A 24,926-nucleotide genomic window follows, 5' to 3' on the forward strand; every position below is an offset into this window, starting at 1 on the left:
ACAAGGACTGATAAATCCTTTTGGATATACTCACGTTTGGCACTTTTCCTAAACCCTGTAGCCTTGCGGACAACCTGGTGAAGGTGGCATCGCCTGCCCGTGTACCGCGGCACCCACCGTGCTGTCCGCCTGCAGCGGTGTCCAGAGCCCTCTCCCTTAGCTAAGGCGCTCCCCCTTGTATACGTTTTCCAATCCTGCTTTCACAGAGAGTTTAAACAGCTCAGGAAGCTTCTCAAAAAGCTGAGCATCCATGAATTTCCATTAATTTCCCACGTTGCAGAGGGATAAGCAGTGCATCAGGCTTGGGCAAAGAGCTGCCTGACTTGGGGACCCTCTTGCTGGACAAGCCCCAGTGGTGGAAGCTCCTGGGGGTCCCCGGGGCATCACACCCCCTGCAGCAGTCAGGGCACAGGGAGAGCTTGGGGATTTCAAGTGCCTTCCGTGGGGGCCAGAATCCAGCCCCATTGGGGTTTTGGTTTTATTTGATTGAAGAAGCCTCACCGAAATCAGGGGGTTTGTGGTGGTGTTTGCAGAAACTCCTTATTTTCACGGGAAGCAAAAGGTGCTTGTGCTGTGTAGCAACTACCAAGAAACAGGCAATTGCATTTTTACTGAGAAAATGTTAATAAAAAAGTACAGGATGAAGGAAAAGGAAGTGAAACGGGTGGGCAGTGGACTGCACGTGCAGACCTGGAGGAATTTCTGCTTTTCTCAGCTTCTCTGAGCACACGTCCCAGGGAGATGCTCCATGAGCTGGGATAAGCTCCCACGAGGGCACGCACAGTGAGAGCATCTCATCGCTTCCATTTTTCTGGTGCAAATAGCACAAAAATATCCAGAGTGTCTATCTTTGAAAGATAAAAAGATTGCCGCGAGGATGGCAGCTGGAACTTATTGCAGTGGGGAAAGCCATGGTGCTTGCACAGCACCTTTCCAAGGAAGCACGAGATACAGCTGATAGCATCGGCCTGAATTTGCACCCTGAATAACCCACGGTCACAGTAAGATTACCGGGGATTTTTATAGGGGTTAAAATCGAATAATCTCATCGAGGGAGAGCAAAGCAGCAAATCCCCCTGTCTCCAGCCCTGCGGGAAGCACGGCAATGGGAGCAGATGAGCGTAATGCTGTGCATGGCCACCAAAAAGCCTCGCGGAGCTGTGGGGTCCGGATCATCCCTAAAACAAATTTGACATCCCCATGAAGACAGACAGCCATCACGGTGCGCAGAGAACAGCCTTTTGGTCCTCTCCATAATTTCCCCGACTCCGAGGGCTCTGCATCTGGGGCTGCAAGGATGAAGTCAGCCCCGGAGCCGCTATGGGCTGGAAATGATTTCACCGAGCTGCAATGCAGATGGATTAATTCCAGTACTGTAAAGTCAACATGGTTGAACACTGGCTACATCACAGTCTTCATTACTGTGGTCTGGATCGGGTTTTGATGAAGTAATTTCCCTTGGGTTTAGCACTTAGAAAACATATAGGGCGTCCTTCTTGGATTTGCCTGAAGAGCGGTGCCCCCCCCTCCCATCCACCCCAAATTGGCCTTTATCAGTTGCACATGGACCCCTGCGATTCGGAGGGCTTTCAAACAAGGCCCATATGGTCTGTGGCACACGATGCCCAAACAGTCGGACACATGAAATGAGATGCAGTTTGGGTGCATACGATGGATGTTATTAATAACAAATAATATAACACTCCGAGGCAGTATCTTCAAATGCAGGGAGACACGCGATGAGCGCGGGTTAGCAATTCCTCCATCCTCCATAACCAAATCGACTCCCACAGAGCTCTGTGTTAGGATTTTGGACACCAGGAAGCCAACGCTCATCATCGTGCTCAACCTACGGTTTCCAAGAGTCCTTCAAGCAGAGTAGATGTTTATTTTGTCATTTTTTTCTTAGCTGTAAACTGGAATTGTATATTTGTGCAATTTGTTTCCTTGGGAAGTAGTTGTGCAAATGTCACTGAGTTCTGCCTGGGCACCAGGCTCCGCTCCCAGCGGTGGCATCTCTCTGACACTCTCCTCGCGAGCCGCCCAGTGACATGCAGCTCTGCCTCCTTCGCTGGGCACCAGGGCCTGGGTGAAGGATACTTCCAGGGGCTAATAACGGGGTCCCCCGATCCAGTATTCATCTGTTCACTTCCAAAGACCTCTTCCTGTCACAGCTTGATGCGGAAGGCCAGCACCCAGGTCCGGGTTTGCTGGCAGGGGGCAGAAAATGCTCGTGACAGGAGAAACCAAAGATGCTCAGTGCTTTAAACCATAAAAGAGAACTTCGGCTGCAAATGGGAAGCGACACATCAGGGAGTTTTCCTCTGCATCTCACAAGTCCTCCTTCCCAGCTCGTGGCAGGGAAGGACAAGGCATGCAATACAGTGAGGTCCATGCAAGGGGATCAGCAAACATTTTTCCTCTCTTTTGACTTCAGTAGAGGTCGCGCGGAGCCCTCCGACACGCTCACCCTGCAGCTTTAGCCAGCAGCCCATAAGGCTTTCTGAGCACACTTTATAGTGCGATAAATCTCTGTAATGAACTGGCAACAATAAACAAAACTATGGAAACACAGAAAAATGCTACAATGCTGATGTAAAGCGCTGTGCACCCGTCCACATGCCACCACCTTACAGCGGGCGGTATTGCAGGAGCAGAAGCTCGGGGGGAAGCCGTGCTGGAGCTGAGCGCTGCGCCGAGCGTCCCCGAGCCGGTGGCTCTTGGCCAGGCACACTGGGGTGGACACCAGCTTTTCTGATAATAAAAATTAGAAGTATATATGGTTAGACTGAAGCAAAAGCAATTTGTGCATGGTCAAAAGTAAGCAGTCTGAATGACTCAACATCATTCTTCTTAGTTATTTTCCTGCAGAAATAATATTCTGGGGAGGGGAGGTGGCAGGCAGGTCAGTGGGAAGAGATTTGCTCGCATTTAAGCTGAAATCCCTGTATTTTAATTCTTAGTAATCTTTCTAACCAGGAATTCAACCTTGAATACTACTCCACTAAATAAGCTCGTTGCTTCATTGAGGTAATTTTTATTTTTGATGTAAAGCTCATTGCCAGCCAGTCTCGGGGCTTCCAGCGCCAGTCAGCATTGCTCTCTGCCACCCAGAGAGGACAGAGCCAGGCTGTTGCCATCCCCCTGCGCCGGGGGGTGTGTGCCGTATGGATTCCGCCTCTTGCCCACGGGTGTTTCACCCATGCCAGGTCCTTGTGTGCCATTTCTGTTGTCTGCACCGCAGTCGAAGCTCCGGTTTTGTTGTGGGGCTGAATGAGACCCCCTCAAAAAGCACAGGCTGCTGCTGCCATTTATTTGCCGCCCATGCAGAGTGGGGAACAAAAAGCAGGGGCATGGTGCAGCCGCTGGAATGCCCGATGGCTGCAGCCGCCCGCCAGCTGTCCCTGGGACATGCACCCCTGCTGCTGTAATGGCTTTTTCCATCTCTAATGAGAAGCAGCGGCAGAAGCGGCTCCACGTGTCCATACAACCATGGGTCGGCAATGCCCAAGATCCCCTCGGACACTCCTGCCTCCAGCACATCTTCTCTGCAAGCTCTGTCCTTCCAGCTCGCCCCTTGCCATCCCGCTCCGTAACGCTGCTGGGGGTGGCAGTGGGTGCCAGGGCTGGTGACAGCTGGCTGGCAGCACCGCTCCGGGCTGCTGGGGGGCTGGCGTGGGGCTGGGGGTGCTGGCGCTGGGGTGGGCGTACTGGTGCTGGGGTGGGGCTGCTGGGCACTGGGGTTAGGGGCCTGCTAACATTGGGGTGTGGGGGTGCTGACACCAGGGCTTGGGGGTGGTTACACTGGAGTTTGGGGGTGCTGACACTGGGATTAGGGGGTGCTAACAGCAGGGTTTGGGAGTGCTGACACGGGGCTTTAGGGGTGATATCATCAGGTTGTGGGGGTGCTAACACTGGAGTTTGGGGGTGCTGGCATGGGTGTTCGGGGATGTTAACACCAGGGTTTGGGGGATGCTAGCTCATGGGTTTCAGGGATGCTGGCTCAGGGGTTTGGGGGTGCTAACACAAGGCTGTAGGGTGGTGCCAGCACCACGCACATTTTGGGACAGTCGAGTTTTTTATCACACACCTCATAAAACATCACCGCTGGGATCCAAGTCTCCTGCCTGCCATCTTGAGGCAAGACCGTGCTTTTCTTTACCTCCCAGTCCTGCGGGAGAGCAGCTTCCCTGCAGCATCTCACACGTTTTGCTGCATCTGAGACTCGGTCTGTGTTCCGTGATGCTCGTTGCTCGTGAGGTTTAACGTGAGCGCTCCCCGGCGCAGGCGAGCAGGGCCGGAGGGGCAGCGTGGTGGATGGTGATACAACCCACGCTGGTTGCTGTTGGCTGGTGAACGCTATTTTTCTATGAATCCCCAAGACCGCATGTGCAGCCCATCCTGCTGAGCCGAGTGGAAGCAGCACCTCAGTTGGGTTATTTTTATGATCAGAAAAAAAAGATTTCTTTCTCCCTGTTTTCTTTTGCGGGTGCTCTCCAGAGTGATAACATGGAATTTCCTCTGAAATTCGAGCAGGGTGAAGGAAATTAATTTTCTCTCTCTTCCCCCCCCTCGCATATAGAAATTATTTCATATGCCTGAGACAAAGTGCCTTAATAAGTAGACCTGCAAGCTTTAAATTTAAACAAGATCATCTCAGCAGTGCCATTGCCATCGCTGGCACGGAGTGAGGAGGAGGCGGCTGTGCCGATGTGGTTGTGCAGAGGAAGGGAAGCTCTCGTGGTGACGGGTGGCAGGGACAGACCTGGGGCTGGGCTCGCTTCTTTGCAGTTTCTGCGCTGAATAGTTTTACTGGAAAATATAGAAAAATAAATTGCATTCCTGAAGCATGAAGGTGAAAGGTTTACCTCTAAGAGTTGGTGACTACCTAGGTATATTTAACACCAGTTATTATTTAAATCACATTATCTAAACCAATCAGTAAGATACTGCTCTTAAATCATGTATTTTACGCCACGCAATAGAAAATCACAGGGAAAAGAAAATAGTTCTGATTTAATTCCCAAAGCGAGTGATTTAGTACTTTTGCAAGCAGAGGGAGGGAGGTGCGTTAAAAGAATGACGGTAACGGGAGGGTGAGTTCAGGCACAGCAACCACGGCAATGCTGGCTGCGGCGCGGCTGCTCTCAGCTCTCAGGGCCGGGTTTGTACAGCGGCTTCTGCTGTACGCTGAAATACTCCAAGACATTCTTTCACATCGGTACCATCTACACTATTCGGTTTAATAGAAAACAAAGGGAGGGAACGTGGGGCCGGTGGTGGAGGGTCGGCCTGAGCTGCAGCCGGCCAGGGGAGCTGGGATGCGGCTGGGAGTGGGTGGCTCATTCTTCCCCCTCCTCCTCCTCCCTCATTCCTTCAGTCAAAATTCAGTGAAATGTTTGGGGGTTAATTGCCTGTTCTTTTTTTAAACATCAGCAACTTTTATTGTTTTTCATGTTAAACTGCAATATCCTCATTCATCAAATTATATTAACAGTAAGTGCTTGGAGCTTCAAGCGATAAAAATGGTGATCATTATTGCCCAGATTTTTCCTAAAAGTACATTCATGTTGTGGACCTTTTAGGCCAGTTCTTCTCTTTCTATTTAAAATTATTTAAATTTATTCATTTAAATTATATGATTAATTGAAAGTATATATTTTCTCCCTCTCCCCATCCTTATTTTATGTCTTTTTCTTACTGATTCCAGGTTTGCTCGTGTAAATTAGAGTTAACTCCATTAAATTTAATCAGTCAAACAAAAATTACCATGAAACCCCCGTAGGACCAACCTGGATTTTGCCTGCCTTTTCCTCTAAAGCCGTATTGATTATTGCAGTAGGCTGGAGGAGGTGAAGTGGCATCAGTTTTGGGTTATATTTGTCCCAAATCAGTCACCTACCCTAATATTACATGTTGAGGCTCTGTCAGAGGTGGCCACTGACCAGCAAACGCCATCACTTGCTTCTTGATTTTTTTAATTTAATGCATTTCTTTTCTTTTCTTTTCTTTTCCTTATGCTATAGCCAGTTCTCCTGCTGCCCTGGGAAAGCTTGCTTCACCCACTGCAACCCATGTCCAAACCGACTGGAGCTGCGCAGAGAAAGGCGATACGAGGCACGTGGGTTTCCCGACATATAGTTTCCTCTTTTTTGTTTTCTTTGTCGATCCAACTCCCCGCACCGAGGGGCAGGGCAGGCAGGGCTGCGGTCAGGGGCAGGAGATGGGAATCTACCTCTGCCTTCTCCAAAGTGCTCAGCCCCAAGAATAAAATGAAAAAATACAGTATTTCCATGTCCTGGCAAAATTCCCCCGCTCCCTTTTTTGTGTTTTCCTTCAAAAACCAGTTAATGTTTCACAAAAATAGCCACTCCCGAGGAAACATAAATAATTTACCTTTTTTCCCATATTTTTTTAAAAAATTAAACTAATAGAAAATGTTTCCATTTGTCAAATCCCTGACACAGAGCAGCTGATTTGTAGGAATTTAAGTTATGGTTTATTTACCAAGTACTCAACACTCCACGAGCCACTTGTCCTGGCAGCCTGCGCCAGCCAGGGACGCTCCACCAGCATCTCCCCAGGGTTCACGCTGCAGGAAAAAATCCCAACGGGGCTATTGCAAGATTTCCTCTAGATTTTAATCATCAGCTCTTCAAAACTTCAAGCTCTTAACTCCCACATTTGCATCTTCGGAGCTGCAGGGAAGGAACGGTCGGGGCACAGGCAGCTTAATAGCTTAAGTACATAGAAAATGTCAGGATGTGCAAGATGCAGAGCCTGCTAAGTTGCCTTGGCTTTGTGCCCCAGTAAAAAGGTTTTTCCTTTCATGGCCTTTCACAATACCACAATTTTTTTCTCCTGAATTGAGCCCTGAAAGCAGTAACTCTAGACAGGGCAAAATTTTCCAGTCCCAGAGCCCTTTGCCTGCCCTTTGACAGCTTCCCTGTTATTTTTGCCCTACAACGAAATATTTTTGAACTGATGAGAACAGAACACCCACTTCTGCTGGGATCTGAAAAATTTTATTTCACAAAGTGAAGCAGACCCTGGTATTCCAGTTATGGACCCAAAACCCGGGAAGGCACATGAGCATCAGGCTTCCTCCTGCGCCAATAAACGGTGATAAAAATCCATCTGCTAGGAGAGCAAGGATCACAGTGGGGTCTGCTGATAAAAAAAGTATCAGGTTTTCACTAATTTCTGGGCAGGAACAATTGTTTCAAATACTTGGTATGTGAATTATTTTACTCTTTGCCGATGTGTGTTTTTGGCAACAGGAAAACAGGAAACCAGCTTGGAAAATATTAGCGAAATGGAAACCGAGATCGTAAAGTATTTCGGTCTGGAGAGCTTTCGATTTTCCAATATGCGAACGCAGCAGAAGCAGAACTGTAAACCAATTAAAGGCAATTTAATTTAAGAGGCTTCTCACGGAGGGAAGAGATCTGGCATGTATATGGTGATGCAGTGAGCAGCGAAGACAACACAACCCCCAGCACCTGCGGAGGTTATTGCTAACAGAGATGGCGTGGGGATTCGATGCAGATGTGTCCCGGCATCCGCCTCCTGCCCTTCAGCTGCGGATATAAAAGATGGTCCAGTCATGTCATGTTCTTCCTTAATTATTAGGGAATTTGAGGCAGGTTTTTAATTGTATCGCTAGATATTTTGGAAAGGTTTGGATTTAGGGCTGAGTCCTGCTTGGCCGAGGTGGGATTTTATGCCATACACAGTCTATGCACCAGCCCATGGCAGCATCCAGCCTACCACGGGGGAACACTCTCTGACAGCAAACGGGAATAGAATATTTAAAAAAAAAAAAACCACAATAAAAAGGATAGAACAGGGAAATAAAAGGAGTTTGTGGATTTGCTCCATTTGTATGCACTGGTGAGACTTCACAGCACAAACCAGAGGTGCTGGACTCGTGCTGCCCCGCAAGCAAGCAGCCCTGGAGGATATTCCTCACGTGCCTTCTCTCTTCCTCACTTCTCTGATGACTGAAACATAATTAAAGCAAAATAAACTCCTGTTCACAGCTCTGCTGTCCATTCGCATGCAGAAGGATGCAGATGGGCTGACTTCACTCGTGTTTCTGGTCGGCTTCTCGGCGACGTGATTTCCGTGCCACCTCCTGGGTGTCTGTAACACCCCAGGGAGCTGCAGCAGAGCCAGGAGGGTCGGGCTGGGCTTTGCCATTCCCGTGTGAGCCCTGGCCAGGGCTGCCCCGGTGATTTACTGCTCATCTCACACCCTCGAGAACCTTCCCTGGACCCAAACACCCTTTTGTCAGGATTTGTCCCCCTTCTCTTCAAAATTCTTCTAGCTGTAACAGCTCCCCAGCTGAAACATCACTCTTGTGTTTTTTCCTACTCAGAGTCCTTGCAGAGACTTCTTTTTCCCCCTCGGCACTTACAGCCCACTTTGCATCCTGAGAACGCACCAACAAATTGCTTCCACACTACACCCCAACTTCAAAAATTGTGCAGTACAAGGGTTAACCAACTTAAACGTTTAAAGAGTCATGAAATGGACTGTTTCCGCTTCCCATCTGGCTTTTATCAATTTTAAGTCGGTTTCAGAAGTACTGCTACACAATCAAAACACACAATCTCCCTAGTCAGATAATTCAATTTTATAAATGAATTACTTATGTGCCTATAAGTAAATACATTCCTAGGCAGGGAGATATTGACTGCTGTCAATGATATAATGAAGTCCAGGGGAAGCGGCTGTGGCTGAAGCACCGGCCCCTCGGCGACATCCTTCTGGGGTGCAGTGGGATGTGGGTGGAAAGGAGGGCTGCCCAGAAGGGTGGGACACCTTGAGCCACCACTGAGGACCATAGTGTGGACCATAAGCAATGTCATGGACATGAGGAGAGGATGGACTTGACGATGTTTGTGATTTGCAGTATCTGAGGGGAAATGTGTTGAAAGAGATAGGTGAAAGGGAGACACAGAGCTCCTGCTGAGGGGGTGCAGAAGGTCCCAGCCTTCCCATGCAGGCATGTCCCCTTCACCCATGCTGTTTTAGCCCCACCTTGTCCAACAGCATGGTAAAAAAAGGTAAAAAACTGCTCTTAGATATATCAAACCTCATGCAAGAAGACCTGATGCTGCAGGAAATTATTCTCCAGTTATTGCATTTTGGCGCATGGGGTCTTTAGCTAATGCTTACCTTGTCCCGGTACAGAAGTAGGCACAAACACACATCTACGCATCCCAGTTTAGTGGCGATCCAGCCTGATGGCACCCACTTCAGGTATCTCAGCAAAATGTTACACAAAGGAAAATACACACTCATGGCACCAAGTGCACCCTGGGGTAAGGGAATCTGTGAGGATCCTCTGATGGCTCTGCATCTTGGGCATGGGTCTCGATCAGGTGGGCCGTGGATTTCTGCTTTCCTTCTATTTTCATTGCTTTGTTTAGTGATGAGCTAGGAGTGTGACAAAGCCTCCATTGGGCTGGGAGCGAGGAAGGTTTTCGGATGGGGAACTGGTCCTGCCCTGATGGCCAGGGCAGAGGATGGATCCCAGCTGAATCAGGGCACAACTTTTAAAGTGCAAATATTTTGTGGTTGACAAGAAAATGGCAACTCCTTGGGGGTAAAGTAACAGTTGAAGCATGGTTTTGTTTCTACTTGCTCTCCAGCAGCTTGAGACTGAGGTCTGATGAGGCAGGAAAGGTTGGCAGTTCCAGCTTTTCATGTTTTACGACCAGTTTTGGTGAGTATGAACATCACATTTAAACTAAAGCTGATCCCAGTTCCTGGCATTCCTCAGTTCCCCATCACCCTGGGGTCCCTGTTCCCTTTCTTGTGGCACAACTGGAAAATATGACTGAAGGCAGCTTGGACTTGGACTGAAGTAGCCCAGGGTGAGTGGTGCCACTCAGCCATCCACCAGAAATCCTGCCAGCAGTCCTAAAGGAGGTTGTGCTCTGCTCGTGGTGAGCCCCGGGGAGCTGCAGGTTTCTCTCTGTTCCTCCACCACAAATGGTCCCATGGCAAACCAGCCCAACCCAGAGGAATGCAAGCTGCAGAGGTGAAGAATGAGTTGGATCACAGGGACCACCTGGGGTAGGCAGGAGCTGGGGTTTGTCTTGTCTTTCGAAGGCCTGTTTAATAGCAGCTAGGTCATTGCACTACGTCTCTGGAGGAAGGGCTGCCACGAGCTCAAGCTGGTGCTGCCAAGACCTCGTATAGAGTTTCCCACTCTGGATGTGCACCTACTTGGACCAAATCTTCACCTTTTCAGTTATTTCCCTTTTCTGCAGCAGCGATTTGACACCATCTGAGCAGCCCTGGCTGACAGGATTGTTTCATTGGGAGCTTTGTGTGGTTTTCTGCTGGTGCTTCATCCACATCAGAGGCAGCACGCAGGATTTTTCAAACCCTTCGCAAGCCCCTGCAGCTGAAAGCGGGGTTGTGCTGTGAAGATCCATACCATAAGCTGTAACACATTCTTGAGAAATGTGGGGCTCTGCTGAGCAGCAGCATGCAAGCACGTCTCCTGTGAAGCAATGGCAGACCATGACCTGGCAATAAGATTTGCATCCCACTCAGAATAGACCAAAATGAACCCCATCACCAGTCCAGCAGGGCTCTGGAGCACGTGGGGTGCTGGGTTTTGCATGGATGCTCACTTCCAGTACCAGTTTCAGCTATGGAAATGGGCTCCTGTTGCTTGTACGTGCTCTTCTCCATCGTTTTGTCCTGGTCTCCAAAGCAGCTGGAAGGAGGAGAAGCAATGGAGTCTTGCAGCAAAATCCACATGGAAGCGACCACACAACAGCGTGAGGCTCCCTGCAGAAATAGCTCCCAAAGAGGTGGAATAATTTGCTGGTTTAACCACCCTGGCTTGGGAGAGTTCCCTATGCTAGCTGAGAAAAGCAGCTACTGCTCTGCTGCGTCCTCAGGTCCTCTCTGCAGGTTGGGAGGACCAGGGCAGGTCCATCCCTAATCCAAGGGCAAACTGACCTTGAGGTTGCTGCAGCCAGGCACATCCTCTCCCTCCCAGCAAATCTAGCACATTTCTGCATAATAATGCAATAAATCTTCTTTGCTGAGAGGGGCTGGGAGCAAGGGTGATGTTTGCTCTCTTACGGGGCGAGTCAATTGCTAAATAAATAGAGTGTTGAAAGCCTGGAGAAATTTGGAGACAGGTCTTCAAAAGGACAATTTTAGGGGGTACAAATTGTAACCAAAAATCTGCATTCGCATTCTGCATCTGCAGATAATTGTAAGCATCTGTAGCGCCAAGTTTGAGAGTGGGCGGGAACAAGATAGGCAAGGGTAAAAACACACGGGCACGCTCCACCGGATCCGTGTCCGAGGTGTAAAGGTTTGGACACCGCCGGGATGCTGCGTGTGCCGGGGAAAAGCCACCACCACAAGTACTCGGTAAAGTGCTAGGCAAATGTATGCCTCAAAGGAAATATGAAGAATACTTAATTGAAGTAAGTAATTAAGTGAAATTAATAAAATAAAATACTAAAGTAAAATGAAATGGAATTAAATGAAATTAAAATAACAAACCTAAACTAAACAATTTTGTTTTAAATACAAACTCCAGGTGGGCTTCAATGCTGTGCAGCAGACTTGTAGCACTTCCTTTCCTAATCCTCTTTTACCTTAGAGGGAATCGACCTGCCAGAAAACACAGAAATCCACACTACTTTGATCTTTTGAAAAGGACTTCTGCCTCCTCATCTTAAAAATGCCAAATCAAGAATCCATTTTCTCTTTTGCTCCTTCTTTTGGTGCTGGCAAAAAATCTTTGATGCTCAAGTCCTGTTTTTCCATCTGAGAAGCTCCATGGGCGCTGACAGCTGACAGGCATTTTTACAGCCATTATGCATTTGGAGGGTAATATGCCTATTTTGGCACTTTCCCTTAGGAGGGAACTGAAGCAAGGTCTTGCCAATAGCCCACTAAATTACACCTCTAAAGACATTTTTTCTTCTGCCTTGTGATGGTGAGATTCTTTTATTATAATGTTGCAGGAAAACCTGGCAGAAGTACAGTTCAACATTGCCTGAAGAACAGCTTCCGAGCAATCAGCTCTCTGCAAAGTTCAGGAGGTCCTTATTTTCCTGGGGGAAGTGCTTTAATCAAGATTAATTTTTTCCAGTTTTCAGTAATCGGAGCTCTTCCTGAGTTTTCCTCAACTCTCCTTTAGGATGAAATTATCAAATTTCCATGGCAATTAGCAGAGAAAGTTTGAGCAGAAAGATCGTTTTGTACAATGGATGGCAGGGGACAAGTGACATTAGGTTGGAAGATCTGCATGAGGGGGTCTCTGTGTGATGTTGTCCCATAAAATGTGTCGCTCCGCAACACACAATTTTTATCCGAGGTGTAGCTGACCTCCTGGTGCTCACAAAAATCTCAGTCCTGCTCTCCCAATGTGTGATCCCTCGATATGACAGAGAAGGATTAGCAGAAGCAAGCGACTTTGACCTGGATTTCGCTTTAGCTGAATAGCTGCCAAATCTCCTTTGCCTTAAAGCCACCCCGTGGCAAAGCCCTGGTGCCAGCCACCTGCGTGGGGTGAGCTTTGCAGGTGCCGTGGAGCAGCCAGGGTGCACAGCCTGGCCTCAGCCGCAGCCACCACTGTCTCCCCGAGGTGGGAGTGGGTGCTCGGAGACATGGGGCTGCAGCCCACTGCCGCGGGGCTGCCGGGCACCGTGCTCCGAAGGACCTCTCTGCTGACTCGGGGGCTGAATGTCCCTTGTGGATGGACCCAAAACAGTGGATCATCTGCCACGTGCCCCCTGAGGGAGAGCACGCCGAGCTCTGCAGCAGCAGCAGAAGAGGGGACTGGGGGAAATGGGGAAAGGAGTAAAGGGAAGAAAAAGTACCGATTCACAGAGGTTTGCACCGAAGCAAAGGAGACATTTCAGTTCTGTGCTTCACGGTTCCTGGGTGTAAATTATTACTTGTGAGAACCTGGAGAGTCCCGGGGGCTGTGAAACAGCTCAGGAACCCCAGGAAGCTCATGAGCCACCTGGACATGTGAGCTCCAAAATGCCATCAATTACCCGCTCCATTTCTAAGTTTTGGTCAGGCTGAGGAGGCAGCAGCACCGGCATGGTGCACAGCAGCGAGTAACCTTGCTGAGCTCACAGCCGCCACCCGGCTGGCTGACTTACGCCTGGAAGTAACAGACACAGTTGGGACCCCGGCATCAGGTCACATCTCAGTGGCTGTTTTCAGAAAATATGGGAGAAAAAAGAAGAGTCACTAATCTGTAGTTCCATGCCAGAGCCTCAGGTGGGAAAAGACGAGGTCGGGCTTCTCTGGGCTTTGCTTTGCCTGGCAGGGAGACAAAGCCGAAGCAGCGCAGGGGGAGGGTGGCTGCAGAGCTGGTGCAGGGGCTGCAGGAAGGCAGAGCACTTTCCACAGCTGCCTTCCCGCTGTGGTCCCGCTGATGTATATTAAATATAGCTAACAGATCGGCAGGGTGATTTCTCTCCCTGCCGGGCTCTATCCCAGCCAAGCCCGAGAACACCCATTACCCTCCCTGCTCCTCTGCCTGCTTCAAAACAGGGTTTAAGCCATCCCTAGTCCGCAAGGCCCGCTGAGCGGCGGCGGTGTGCGCAGGACGGCAGGGAGGGGAGGGAAGGAGAGGGGAGGCTTTCCTGGGGCTGCAGCTGTGCAGCTGATGAAGTGATAGCAGGGAGGCAGTCGTCCAGAAATAATGCAGACACCAGGTGAGGAAGGAGGACAGGGCAGCCCGAGGAGGTACCTGCCCACAGTTCAAACATGACACCTCTTCCTACTCTGCCCTGGGGAGCAGGCAGGGATGCTAAGTGCTTCAGATTGCCAGTGATGGCCCAGGAAAGCAACAAGACTGCACCAGCCAGTGCCCACATGCCGTCCCCTCAAACCAAATGCCCCTCCAACACCAGCAGGGACTGACCCCTGCCCCGAGCAGCCCTGTCCTCCATGGCAGATGGCAAGGAGGTTTAAAACACAGGCATTCATCCAAAGCCCAGGGAAACACCCTCTAATTCTGTTCTATGGCTCAGCCACTCATTTCTTCTGAAGCTGATGAATAAACGCGACTGAAATATTTAGCAGAGGCAGCTACAGGAGCGTGGGTTTTCAAAACGTGGTGCTTCGGTGAGGCTTGGGTCCTGCTTGTACCCTGCGGTCCTCAGCAGCGGCAGCACCGCCCCGGCCCTGCAGCTCCCTACGGAAGAAGCAGCAGGAGGAGACTGTGGTTCTGTTCCCTTGCGTGATGCAGCATCTGGAAAGGGGGGCAACTGCTGTTACATGACGAGCAAGCCATGGAGTGCGGCTTAGGAGCTGAGAGGGAGGGTAAAGAGCAGAGTAACTCAGCGTGTACTGCACTGTTAGAAAATATATTCAAGAAAAAAGCCCTGCAGAGCCATCCGCTCAGGACATCAGGCATTTTCTCTCTGAAAGACATTTCAAAATAATAACTTTTTAAATTTAAGTTACACTTGCATTTTGCACTGTATTAAATGCCTAGAAAGGGCTTCTCATGTCTTTTTCCCTTGCCTTGGAGGAAATGGTGTCCCCTGCCTCAGGAGCCACCTGCAGATGCAGCCCCAGCCCATTGTGGGTCTCCCCAGCCATATGAAAGACATCATCCCTCCTCTGCCTTCAGCTCAGGATTGTGTTACCCTGTAGTAATTCACTTACAGTTAGCAAACGATAAATCCTTGCACAGTTAGTTGAGAAATCAGGGCTAAGAAGGATGGAAGTGTATTATTAAATCCAAATGGCTCTACAGCCCAAGCCTCCCTTATTCACTTCATAGCAAAATTAACAATATTACAGGGTATGATAAACTGCAGTGCTGTAATAGCTGTTCCCTAAGTACACCTTAAATAAAGTGATCACTTTTTCAGTGAGGTTTTTAGCCTGACGTTAATTGGATGTTAGAAGAAAAGAAATCTTTAGTATTTTTCTTCCATTTCAGTACAGATCCTTCAAGCCCTGTCCTTTTCTGTTCAGGGTGGCTGGTGGCAGGATGGTGGCTTTGGAGTGAGCCTGGGGCTGCCCCTGACATGGGTCTGAATCAGGGCTTTGCAGAGCAATTTGGAGTAGGGAGCTGCAATATCTGTAGCAAAAGAAATATTTTAAAAGCTGAATTTCAGACAACAACACTAGCTTTAAGATAGGCTCAACCGGCATTTTGCAGGTGGGACCGTGGGTCCTTGAGCATCTAGATGCAGGATGCTCAGAGGCATCATCTCAATTTCTCGTGGCCAGGAAGAGAGGTGTGAACTGTCCCTTGGTGGGTGGGTTTCTCTCAGCCAGCATCACAGTCTGGTGAGCTGCTGCCATCCGTGATTTATCATACAGAGCAGAGGAGAGAGGAAAGCCACTAAATCCTGACATTTGCCCCTTTTTATCAGACATTTGTGCTGGATTATGACTTTCTCTTTATCTCCCAGCTGAGCTGCTGGCTGTATCATGACACAGTAACGTTATCTGTTCGGCCTTTGCAAAAATAGCCTGGGTTCAGGTCAGCACGAAGACAAGAGTATTTTGGCCTTTGCTTTGCGGGGAAATGAAGGCACAAGGGTGAAAACTCAGTGACTATGTTGGCTCTGACTTGCAGTGAAAATGGGTATATTTGCCTGACCTGTTCATCCCCATCTATGCTCACATTTTAGTATTTTAGCCATACAGATACAATCAGTTCCCTCAACCTGGATGACTTCTTTAGAGGCTGAGGGTCTGTCAGGAGCACAGTGCAGCCCCCAGGAAACATCAGGGCTCCTGGCAGGGTACCACCAACTGGGACCTGAAGCTCACTATCCCCAGGGAGGCTTGAAATGAAGCCCAGTGCCTGAGGTCTGCCAACCTGCCATTCGTTTCTCCCTCCTTAGGGTTCCCTGTTCCTCCCCACTTGCCTCCTTACCCCCATACTGGGTACTCATTTCTGAGTGGGTTTGTCTTAGCAAGAGGTGATGGCATATGGTCACTGGCTTCCATGTGCTGTAGCTTCAGGAGAAGCATCCTAAGGCTTATTTCATAGAAACTTAAATTGAAAAATGGAAAAATGAAAAATAGAAAACCACACCTTTTTTTTTTTTTTTTTATCTGCAATTTGGGTGTGAGCTGCTTTGTTGTTTTGGTGAATGCATGATTTCCTCAGCATGACAGCAGTGCTTCAGGGGAAAAAAAAAAAAAGTACGAAAACACTAATTGGACTTTCTCAAAGGTGCAAAGGCAAACAAGAAAGATGGAGACGATGCCAGGGAGCTACTGTACAACAGGTGAAGCCTGCACAGGGGAAACCGGATTTGTTTATCTGCTTGCTTGGTGTTTCTTTTGTCAACGTGGATATCACATACAGAAGATCAGGTTTCAGATGGGTTTTCTGGGGTAAGGAGCTCACAGGGTTTGTGGCCGGTGTCATGTAGCGCTGGCCTCCCACAAGGCAAAACCCGAGCACTGCCACCCTCCTGGTTCCAGGACAAGGCTCATGTTGAGAACAGATGTGGTGAGGACATGGGACACCAGCACTGTATTTCTCCATCAGCATGGAGAGAACAAAGACAACTCCTTGAGCCAGGTCAGGTAACACCACACAGCGGGGAACTTAATAAAATGTGTTCAGCAGGAGAAAGAGCTCATATTTGTTACATGATTACTGGAAAAACAGAGCACATCCCAGGCATGGATTTGACTACCCCACACCACAGAAGGTTTGTCCACCTGTTTTCAATGAAGAAATGGGGCACGGAGAGGTGGAGTGACCTACCCAAGGTGGCAGAGGTGTACATCCCAGACCTGAGCACCAGCGTGTCTGTAATAGCTTTCTTCCACAATGCTGGAGAGAGAAAGAAAAAGTATGAGCTGGCTCTTTGCTTCTATATTTTTGTGAAATATTCTAGCTCTGCTGACCTGTCATGAACAAAAAATGCGGATCAAGGAGACCTGCCCTGTAAGACCCCACCTTCCTGCCCAGATTTTGATCTATGCCCAGTTCAGACTTGCTATGAGGTTTCCAAGGACTTGGGTAACTTTTTCAGATCTGTTTTTGCCAGCCTCTCTGTCTTTTGGCTTGGCTCGTGTCCAGAAGGAGTCACAATGAAGCCACTGGATAGAGTATGTGTTTCCAAGGATAATCATGAGAAGATGGGATGGAAAGTTTTTTTGCCAACTTTTGGCATAAGTAGCCCGTATCTGCAGCCTGCGGAGCTCGCCCTCGGCTCTGACATGGCAAGGTGTTCTGATGCACGCATACACCGTGCAAGGAATTTTACTTGCATCAGAAATCCCGGTGACTTTAGTGGGTCATTCTGCATGAGCAAAGCCGTCTGCATAAACAAATGATTGCAGATTTGGGATTTCACCGAGGTCGTAGCAGGTATTCCCGGATTTCTGGGAATCGGGTTCAATCCTGATGTTGTGACATCCATAGTGAGCGAGTCACATAGTGACAGAGTCATATAATGGCTGATGCCACTCCAGGATGTTTTTCATAGGAAACACCCATATTGCGGGTTGATGCACATGGTGTTGGATTTTCTGTCTGTAAGTCTTTGCTTTGTGCAGCTCCATCCTGCAGACCGCTGGCCCACACCTGGCCAAGCCCCTGAGCATGTGAATTATCGAAATATATAGTATAGTCCATCTCTGTTCAGCAAAGCACTGAGGCACATGCTTAATTTTTAGCTTAACTCACAGGGCTGTATCTTAAATCAGTGGGACATTCAATCAGTGGGATTTTTTCCTTCCCAAGGACTGTAGGGTCAGAATTTAATACGGAAAGTCACGGGGATTTTTCCTAAAGACTAAGTTTATAAAAATGAATTTTATAGCATTGTTTTCAAACTTATTAACTGTGTCATACTGTTATTGCCTCCAGTCATTTTTTTAGAAAACAAATAAACAGCAAGTATTTGTCAGTCTCAGCAATAAACTATAGTGGCAGCAAACTTAATCTGGTGTTAATTAGGCTTGTGGAAAACTAAATCAAGCATCAGAAACCACAGATTATTTTAGGCTTCCTCTAGCATAAACACAAAGGCTTGAGGATCCATAACATATTATTTTTGTTGACAGTTTTCCACTTTTCCCCCAATTTATTTCACATATCTGATAGGCTGCTCCTTGATTGCTTTTAGCTCTGTCTTCTTTTGGCCTCAGTGTGGCAGTTTGTTAATCCTTCCTATTTTTGTGTATTTAAGCAGGATTACAAACTTCAAATACATTGTAAAAGGAACCTGTATACAATCTTTCAAAATCATTTAAGTGGGCCAATGACAGAAGTACCAGCCTTGCAAGTAAATACAGAACATTTCGGAAATCATTCCCAGTGTTTATTTATAAGCCATTTTTAATTACTCAGCAGGAATGAATGAAAGAACTAGAAAATGGAGAACGACAGAGGGTTTTGCATTAAGTTACAGCTCAGGAGAACAAGGGAGTGATCGCCATGCTTTCAAGTCTAGATAATTTTGGTGTGTAATTAAGCCCTGCTGGTTTATCGACAATCTAATAAAATTAAACTGCACACTATTTTGCAAATAGCATAGGGATCTCTTGAAAAGCTCCACACAGCACAGAGAAATAGTGGACGTCTCCACCCAGGGAAAAGCAAGTAAAGAAGCCAGGTAAATTTTAGATTTAGATCAGATATTAGGAAGAAATTCTTCCCTGTGAGGGCGGCGCTGGCAGAGGCTGCCCAGAGCAGCTGTGGGTGCCCCATCCCTGGGGGTGCTCAGGGCCAGGCTGGACGGGGCTGGGGGCAACCTGGGCTGGTGGGAGGTGTCCCTGCCCCTGGCGGGGGTTGGGGCTCGGGGGGCTGTCAGCTCCCTCCCAGCCCAAACCAGGCTGTGATGCTATGAAGTCAATGGCAGAAAACTCACTAAAAGATGAATTTAGGGCCATAAAGGTTAAGAAAGGCAGGGCAGAGCTTGGAAGCTCACTCAGACACAGACCCAAGAGGAGGGTGCTCATGCCACCCTCAGCGCCTGCCTGAGGATGCTGCAGCATGGTCCAGCACCACTGCACCCGCACGCCCGGCTCCCTGCTACAGCTGCCCATGGTGCTACCAGAAGGTGGTGGTATACCAGCACCGTGCCAACTCATGTGAGATTGCAAACAGCAGGGATTTAAGACAGACAAATGTGAAGGCAGCTGGTGTAGTGACAGCCCCAAGGGGAGGCAGGACAGTGGGGACACAGCAGATTCCCGGGCGGGGTTCGAACTCGGGCAGCGTGTAGCTGAGCAACAAAATTGCAGGAGGTGAAAAGAGCGTGCCGAGTACTCCCTAATCCATATGAAACAGAAACCAGGAAGCTTCAGAGAGGGACTGCAAATAAAACAGAGCTGTCAGTATTTTCGTCAGCAACCGTTGGGCTGCTGAGCTGTAAGGTGGTTGGGATTTCTTCAAACTACTTCCCAAGCTTCAGCCTACAAAGCGATTCTTGCACCCGTGGCTGGAATTTGTTGCAGGTGCCACTCATTGAAGGCCCATCCCGTCAGCAAGTTTTTGTCTGGGAAGGGCCACTAGTGTGGTACTTCAAAATAAATACAGACAGGGCAGTTATTCAGGGCTTGCAGAGCTCCCAGGCATTGGCTGAAGGTTTCCCAGCAATTTGGCGATGCTGAGGCCCCAAGATGGGGACAGTGACCATTGCAGAAGAGAGTTTGAGCAAGGTTGGGGTGGTGGATTTCCCCCAGATGTGGCCCCCCTGCCCTAAGAGGAAAGACATCCCTTTGGAAAGGCCCTGACCATTCCCAAAATCAAACCGGAGTGTTTTGTGAATTGATCCCAGGTCCAAAGTGATGGAGTGGGCACATGACGTGTTGGTATATGTCAAAGCATCCCTGGAACCTCTGTCTCTGCAGCCCAGCAACAAACAAGACATGGTACATAGCGTCACAGGAATTCAAGGATCAGTAAACAGGTAAAATGCATATAAAATTCCAGTTGCCACAAGACTGATGAATAATTTATTAGTAACAAATAAAATAAAAATAAAAAAGTGAAAGAAACTCAACTTAATTTCTAAAAAAAACAGCTCAGCAGACGAAGATGAAGATCAACATGTTCCCAGCAAGCATAAGACCAGCCCATAAAGACTTGTCCTGACCATTAAGGCACAAGGATGGGAAATCTCTTACAGATGATGGTGGTTTACTCAACAGCTTGAACACATTCCTTGCCTCATTATTCAGCAGCAAAGACAAAGATCAACCTGTCTCAGTCGAGCTGATGTGCTGTGGAGGCAGAAGGAGCAAAGTTCTTCATGAGCTGCTGGGAGAAGCACGTTCCAGTACGCTGGTGGAAACCAAAACTCAATGCTTGCTGTCCTTACACAATTTCTGTTATCGTGTTTAACTGCATGGCTTTATTGATTATTTATAAATAACATACAAATAGTAAGTTGTAACCGAGAAGTACCATTTAAAGCTCGCTCATTCCCCAAAGTAGAGTCAATACTGCGACCCCTTGTTCAATGAGTTTTCCTACCAGGCTGGAGGGTGAATGAGATAGTGCCAAGGACACCAAGAGAAAACCCAAGTTCTCACCTCCCAGGACAGGCAACGGCCACCCTCACCCTGCGAGGGCACCGTGGTTGCTCCTCTGGCTTCCTCTGAGCCCTCCCCTCTCACCCCCAGCATCACCTGCAGCAGCCCTAGGTGGGATTAATCCATGTCTTACCTGTTACCAGATACCACGACAGCAAAGAAACATTAGCATCTGAATTAAATGTTGGGAATTTAGAAGCTAATTAAGCATCATTAAAGGTTTTTAAGCAATAGCCCATATATTTTACGGGCTGGGAAAGGCCAGAGGTACCCACGCTTCTTTGGCACACGCACACATCCCTCTGCGCAGCCACCCCAGAGAGCCAAGCCACTGCCATGACTGCCTAAAAAGTTGCAAAAAGTGATGTAAACAATACTTTGCAAGTGTATATGCACATGCATGGCATGCTTGCCTGCCTTTAGGGCAGTTGTCTGGACAAGACTGTGAGTTCTGCCTGGCATATCTGTAGGGAACAAATGTGTGAGCACAGGAGACTGTGCTAACAGGAAAGAAAGGCGCTGCAGTGCTGCAGGTTTAGCTCAAAAGAGTTTTATCCAATATTCCCACAAGAAAACACAAGACAGAGCAGGCTGACAGAGTGGGAAAACTCTAAGGGCTGAGACCTCTACTCCAAAATCACCACAAAGTAGTAACATTACATCTTTTTTAATGGTGCCTGCAGGTTAGCTGTAAGAGTAGGGGTGGCACCCTCATGGTGCAATGTGATCTGCATGGCTGGAGCAAGCTGGGATCTGAGCACCCCAGGTGCTCCGAGAGACCCCAAAACTGCACGAGGCCGTGCCGACCCTCTCACCCCTCTGGTCCTTTCCAGTTGCATGGCATAAAGCTGCTAAGATGACCCTGAAGATACACAAGGTGGTTTCCCTGCTGATGACAGTACCACGAAGCATTCAAAGGATTTTCTGGCAACTCAGTTGTTTCTTACTTTGTCATGTCTAACCTTAACTCTGCAGTTTCAAATTCATAGCTCTTAGGCTGGAATAACTAAAACATCCATGCTTTATAGTTTAGTTTACCAATACAATTCTCTTGAACATAAGCCCACAGTGATGCAGGCCTTTTTTTTATTTATTTTTGCGTAAGGATTTCCTTTGTTTTTTTAAAAAAAAATTGTTGAACATTTATGCACAGATGCTGAGCAATGACCCAAACAGAATAGTGTATGCAGTATTTCCAGGATAAAAAAAGACAGGGTTTTTCCTCACATGGCCAAAATCTGTGTCTCTTTTTGGCAGGTGAGCCAGGAGAGGTGCTGTGCTGCGCCTGGCTGTGTAAATGTGCATGTGTGGTATGCAACAGCAAGGTGGGCTTCAAAGGAAAGACCTTGGGATCTGGGCATAGGGACCAAAAAAAGTTTAAAAAAAAACACTTGGGAAAACCCCCAGACCCATAGTGGTTTTCGACGAGCAGCTCTGCGCCACCCCTTCCCTGCCTGTGCCAGGACACCTGGGCAAGGCCTGCGGATCTGGAAAGCGGTGCCAGCTGAGCTGTGTCAGTAATGTGAGCTGTGCATGGCCCCCGCTCCTCGTGCCAGTTATTAGACCTTGACATTGACATTTTTTAGTGTAAAAATAAAAAAGTCAGTGTAGATTGTTTCTAAGAGATTTCTTACGGCAATCCCTACTCTTGCATGTTTGACTTAGGGTTAGCAAGGTACTAGGCATAATAAACCAAGACTTGTAAAGAAAAACATCCAAATAAAGTAACAGAAAAATTGTCCAAGCATTTCTGTCACTGTTTAGCCGCAGACTGATGACAGAGTGATGAAGGAGTCATCCCCACTCCCCAGGCCACGCAGCATCAAGGGTTTGCCATGGGTAGAAATTTTTGGCCTGACAAAATCACATGCCTTTGGTCTCTACAGCACACAGAGGCTACATCGCACAGCAATGTAAATCTGTATTACACATATACCTTCACGTGGGCATGGTTTTCTTTGAAATTCAGTCTGTAACAAATCTGGGTGAGGCAATAGGAGTAATAAGAAGCAGTGGGGCAATTTTCCACCTTGAGCAATATCCAATGTATGAGGCTGCTGCATCTTTGCTTACTTAAAAAGACTTGAGGATATTAAACTGGGGACTGCACTAAGAAGAAAGCTTTGCATGGATGTTTATTTCTCCCTTCTCAGCATCAAGATCCCAGTTTCAGAACAGCTCGAAACTGGTAGCTGCAAGGATATATATACAACACTCGTATGTACACTATGCATTAACACTTGCCAGACACTACCAGCACCACCATTACAGACCTCACTTTTCCACAGTATTTATTCTTCCTTGAGTTTCTATTCCCATAAAAGTTAATATTGGATTGCCTGAGAAAGAACAGAGTGTTCATTTATTGGGAAAAGATGATTTTCAAGCTGATTTGCATTAATTTTGAAAGTAAGATTTTTATTTTGTTCCCGTTTCTTTCCAGGAAAAACTGAAGTCATATGAGAGCAAACCATGCCTTGCCTGGTTTTGATCACTTGGCATACTTAGAACCAAACTCCTCAAAGTAAATATTTCCTATGAAGATCATTAAGGGTGTGACCAACATGTAAGGAACAGCAACAGGAAAATACTGCTTTAAACCTAATACCGCATCATGTTGCATTCATTAGTTACTTGACATTGTAGCTGGAACAGGAAAAAATAAAAAGGCATAGAGCAGAATGACATTTCAATTTGTTAAATGCTTCTGAATCAGTACAATTACCACACACCCCCCACCCCAAACTGCAATAGTTCTCCACCTGTTTAGCAAAGGCAGAAGCTGCCTGTACCCCTTTGGGTGGGCATAGGAAGGCTGGAGGGTCTGGGAGTTTGTGCTCAGCCCGTAACCATGCCAGAAGCTGTGAGATATCCAACATGGGTACCCAAGATATTATTTGGGAGACGATGCCTTGCTCCCTGCATCATGAAAGAGAAATAATAAATGTATAAGATATAAATATATAAGAAATAAATAAGAAATAATAATTTTACCAGGATAAAACTAGCAGCCGGGACAGCCAGTCCAGGAGCTGCACCCTCACCTCCCACGTGGCACAGCCAGAGGTCCCAGGGCTCACTGGCTGGCTGGGGTGGGAGCCTAGGGTGTGCTCCTGGAAGCTCGCCAGCTCCTGCACGCTAAAACCCAGCCTTCATTTATATTTAGGGGGGGAAAAAAATATTGAAAAAAAAAAAAAGTGCACTCCCACACAGTGCTGGAGGAAGGAAGATAAAGCACACGTCCTCCTTCCTCCCTGCCCGCCCAACCAACGGAAAGCCCATGCTTTATCGGGTGAAGGCAGGGCTGCCCAGCTCCTGCTCCCTGCCAAGGGACCACGGCAGGCAGCAGGGACAGTGTTTTTAAGAAATGACACAGCAGTTTAACAGCAGAGAGAGTAGCCAAATGGCCCTGGGTGTGAGCAAGGTGATTGCCCAGCCTGACTGGGCTGCAGTGCATCGCTGGCAGGTTACATCTTCCCCCTTGTAAAACAGCTTTTTAATCAGAAACTCTGCTAACTGATCAAAAATCATTCATAGTCATAACAATTTTGCTCTGCTTTACACCATTGATGCAATCCTAAATGAAGGACTTAATAAGACTAGCCAAGAGACGCTAGCCAATACTGAATGCCAAATCCTACGTTTTTGTGAGGTTTTTTCACACAAATGCACTCAGGCACAATCATATTAGACACAGATTTTCAGAAAGTCAGGATACTCGGGATATTTCATAACTTTCACAACTCTGCCTACAGCTCTGGGCTTTCAAGGGTATTAAATTGAACTTATCAGGTACGTGAGCGAGCAGCCCACTTCATTGTCACTGATTATGGGAGTTGCTCAGGAAATGCATGTGTGCCTAATGTAACCGCATACAGCTTTAACACCACGCAAACAGCAAGACATTCCCTCTGCCCGGCTCTGCCTGCCCTTCCGTTCCCACTTGGGTTCGGCTCAATGTAGCTGTCCGCAGCGTTAAAGCATCATGAGGTTACAGAAGAACTGGCGGAAATTAAGGGAGGGTGAATACTAATTTCACAATAAGTGAATTGGCATTATATTGCCACAAGATGGAGCCCTGAGATTAAACCATTTGAGATTTGAGATTTAAGAAAATTGTTACATTTAAAGGTGCATGTTTAATTCTCTCAGATTATTATCTGTGTTTTTTTAATGAATCATATTTTTCATCATCTCTTATTAGTCAGATATGAGGAAACGACGAAGACTCTGCCAAAATAGGTGCCACTCTGGCGTAACTCGGTAGAGGAAGACGAACAATGCGGCTTTTCTTCTGCAATAAGAAATCATACTCCAATACCATGCGATATTCTGGGAGGGGGCGAGGTGGTAGAAGAAAGAGCACTTTGTGGAAATGCTGAGGCATGAGT

General features: G+C 47.7%; 1 long non-coding RNA gene across 3 annotated transcripts in view; it reads right to left on the reverse strand.

Moving 5' to 3' along the window:
- Window positions 1-23,657, reverse strand: part of LOC129785574 (uncharacterized) — a 35,571-nt gene extending 11,914 nt beyond the window's left edge. For 2 of the 3 annotated variants that reach the window (XR_008749697.1, XR_008749696.1), the window contains exon 1: window positions 35-23,657. This is a non-coding gene — a long non-coding RNA (uncharacterized LOC129785574). The remainder of the gene's footprint in view (window positions 1-34) is intronic. The other variant, XR_008749698.1, reaches the window with a different exon arrangement.
- Window positions 23,658-24,926: the final 1,269 nt, after the last annotated feature.

This window comes from Falco peregrinus, chromosome 13 (assembly GCF_023634155.1).
Source record: "Falco peregrinus isolate bFalPer1 chromosome 13, bFalPer1.pri, whole genome shotgun sequence".
NCBI classification, from domain to species: domain Eukaryota; kingdom Metazoa; phylum Chordata; class Aves; order Falconiformes; family Falconidae; genus Falco; species Falco peregrinus.